The 3708-nt window shown below is 43.0% G+C and overlaps 1 pseudogene; it reads right to left on the reverse strand.

The window, feature by feature from the left end:
- Positions 1-992: 992 nt before the first annotated feature.
- Positions 993-1107, reverse strand: LOC136646661 (5S ribosomal RNA; annotated as a pseudogene).
- Positions 1108-3708: the final 2601 nt, after the last annotated feature.

The following is a 3708-nucleotide window of genomic DNA, read 5'->3' on the forward strand; positions in this document are numbered from 1 at the left end:
AATTAATTTGCTTCTCTCCTCTTTCCTTCTCTAATGATGCGGTCTCTTTCAAAGGCCTCTATATTTCATGGCCTTTTAAATGTTAAAAATTTCTCTGCTACCAGTGAATTGGATTTCTGGTTTAATCAATACCATGTGAGAGCTAAACTACACTTCCTCCATGTCATTTTCTCTTTTTGTCCTACCTATTTCCTAACCAGAGTCTAACTATGATAATTAATTCAGAGTGAAGGGAGTAGTAGACATGGCTGAAAACTAGGAAAAGAGCAGGGATTTATTTAGTTCAAGGATCTAACCATACATAATTAAAGCTACTTTGCAAACAAAGTTGAGAAGTCATATATGTTGAGAAGTATAAAGTACACTTAGGTGGCTAATCCTTTGGGGAATCCCAATGTAGCCTATATTTCTATCCAAAGTACAGAGAAAGAAGTTACCTTTATTTTTATTTTTTTAAAAAAAATCCTTCACTTTCTGAAGTTCTTTAATGTGGACTAGACCTGGCTGGACTGATTTCATGGCTAAAGTCCATGGAATTGTGAGATCCCCATCCTAAGTGATACCTTTCTATTCCATGAAGCTATTATTGGAGATGGTATAGCCCTGCCATAACAGTAGTAGGCCAAACAGTGGAGCTGTTGTATCTCCAACTGTTTTTAATCATTGCTGCAGAATGTATATTGCAGAAAAAACAAATGAAAATTTCCAGTGCAACATTCTTTGGCCAGCTGCCTAGATAATAAACAGCTGCAACAACACAAAAAAAATACTAGCATACAAAGAGTTATACTGACAGTAGAAACTCTGAAGAAACTCTCCCCCACCCACCCAAAGAGATTGCAAATGAGACAACTATATTGGGCTATGCTGTTTTGTGTGGTTTCTTTTTTCTTTTATCAATTCAAAAAGTTTTCTGATGTTCTTTCTTCACTTCTGGAGCAACACAATTGACAAATGGTTGGCAACCCTCAGTCTCGAAAGACTAAGGTATAAGCCTACAGCACCAGGTATTGCCAAACAGTCTCCCATCCAAGTACTAACCAGGCCTGACCCTGCTTAGCTTCTGAGATCAGAGGAGATCAGGCATGTGCAGGGTAAACTGTTTGCAGAAGGAAAAGATTTCTGCCCCTTGGTGGTGATTCAGAGCATTGCCAAACACACACATGAATGCTGATGAATACTAGTGCAAGATATTTAGGTCCCAAACATGCTCAGTAGGGGATAAGCCCCAATGAATACAGTGGGATTTACTTGTGAGTAGATATGCACAAGTTTTATCTGCCTGATTAGCTATGCCCAGTGAGCTCTTTTGACTATTTGTCTTTGACAGCAGAAGCTTTTGCATGTCTACTCAAAAGTAAGCCCCATTTTAATCAATAGGACTTACTCCCAGAAAAGTGCACATAGGATTGCAGTCTGGATACCAGAACCAGATGCTGTATCACAAGCTACTTTTGAATTTCCCTTCATTTTCAAAAAGCAGGTGCAAAGATGGGTTGCTGTTCAAGAAGGTCCCTCTGCAAAGGTGAAACTAGTTGTGTAGTACTTTGAATCCCAACCAATGTAGTGAGTCCAGGCAAAGCATTATAAAAATTTCTTTGCTGGGTAAAATAATTATTGTTATTGTTATTATTAAGAATATTTATGTATCACTTTTCAATAAAAGTTCACAAAACAGTTTACAGCAGAAACCTCAAATAGCTAAATGGCTGTCTGCCCCCAAAAGGCTCACAATCTTAAAAAAAGTAAAAAATGCAGAACACCAACAAACAGCCACTAGAAAACGCACTGTGCTGGGACAGTTCTTCTCCCTCTGCTAAATATTTAGAAGAGGAGCACAATTGAAAAAGTGCCTCTTTTCCAAGTTAGCAGGAGATATCCAATGGACCTGTGATATCTGTGGGTGATTGGTTCCATGACTCCTAGCAGAAACCAAAATCCATGGTGAACCAGGGTCATGGTGCCACAAGGACTCACCTGGGGGCTGTACCTGGCCCTCCAGACGTTGTGTCAGCCTCCCAGTATCTTCAGAAGGCTTCTTGGACATGACTGGAAGCCTCTTCCGATTAGCGTCCACAACTTCTGGTCATGTCTGGGAGGTGTTCTGAGACCCAGGAAGGCCTGTGGTCATTTATATCAGTCATTTACTGATTTATTTTGTAGTTTTAGTTAATGAGTTTCTTCCTTACTTTGACTAGCAGATTCTTTTGCTGTACCACAAGTTATTTGGTAAGACTCAACACAGGGTCTCCTTGTTCTTTTCATAATCCATTTATTTTCCACATCTCATTTGACATTTCCCATACAGGCCAAATAAGATTTACCACTTGTTCTTCACTGAGTGTACAATTTATTTCATGTCTTTATTAATAGCCACTGGTATTGTTAAGTCTACATAAACAAGATATGTGATGGAAGCACTTCAAGCCAGGTTGCTCCTGAAAGAGAGGTGCTGATGTCATTAGAGTCCTACTGATTCATGCCACTTGAGAATCATTTCTGACATTTCCACAAAGGATGGCTAATGGAGTTGTTGGCAAAGTTCTCCCAAGTCAGGCTTGGATAAGCACTTTGCGATCTGGAAAAGTCACACCAAACAAAAGTGTTGAAAACCCCTAAGTTCAAAACTGAAATGAGAGCATTCCTGGTCTCGCTCCCCTCCCCTATCCCTACTTACCAGTCATTGCAACCCCCAAAAGTCCACCACCCCTTCAAGATGCTCCCAATCCCTCAACTTATGGGTCAAAAAATTTGTGAGGTGAATAGAGAAAGGAGGTTTGTCCTTCCTCCTCCCTCCCTTTCTAGTTACAAAAACTCTTGGGAAAAATATGAGCCCAATCTTATTGTCTTCAGCGCCAGTACTCCTGGGATGGCACTGGTTCAATCTTTTGCAAAAGTGCCAGAAAGCACTTTTGCACTGGGAGAGAGGATGCTGGGCCAGTGCTGAGGCCAGTGCCAGTTGGCACTGGGCTTCAGTCCTGGAATAACACATCACTGGAGAGCCAAATGGTATGTTTCCTGCCGGTAGATGGTGAGGCTTATTGGGGTGGGGGATGGTGGTGGGAAGGCAGGGAGAGGGCAGAATGGGGCGGGGGAGGGTGGGAAGTGGGGAGGATCAGGCCCAGGAGGTGGGGGGAAGAGACAGTGGCAGACTCTGCCACCATATCTTGCGCTCCCTCTCTGGCCGAAAAACCTGACATGGGTCTTCTTGGTTCAGCACCTGCCCATTGGGACCACCACTGCTCAACACAGGTTAAGGGAACTTTTGTTCCTTTACTCCGAGGAGACCTCTGGCTTCTTCCCTGGCCCAATTGGATACAGCAGTTGCCCTTTCAGTGCCGCTGTAACCCTGAGCATTAGGGAAGCATAGGACTGAGTTGCCCATCTCCTACTGTATCTTGATATCGAATGACCTGCAGCAACTGAGAGGGTTGTAGGAGATTATGGGGCAGGTTTTCAGGGGTGGCAAAAGCTGGTGGGGATGGACATTGTTCCATATCCCATTTTAACTGAGAAAAATCAACTCTCCCAATGTCAATTCCAAGCTCAAAAGGGAGAGTTTGCACGTGTCTACTGCCTAATAGCAGGTTGCAGGGGTGGTATCCCAGGACAGTCAAGTCCAACATTCATCAAGGGCTTGTACCCTTCTGAGGCCCAAGTGGCTGGGCTGACCGTTCCGTACTGTTGGCAGTTGCAGTGATCTCTGTG

Source organism: Tiliqua scincoides, chromosome 3, assembly GCF_035046505.1.
Source record: "Tiliqua scincoides isolate rTilSci1 chromosome 3, rTilSci1.hap2, whole genome shotgun sequence".
Lineage (NCBI taxonomy): Eukaryota > Metazoa > Chordata > Lepidosauria > Squamata > Scincidae > Tiliqua > Tiliqua scincoides.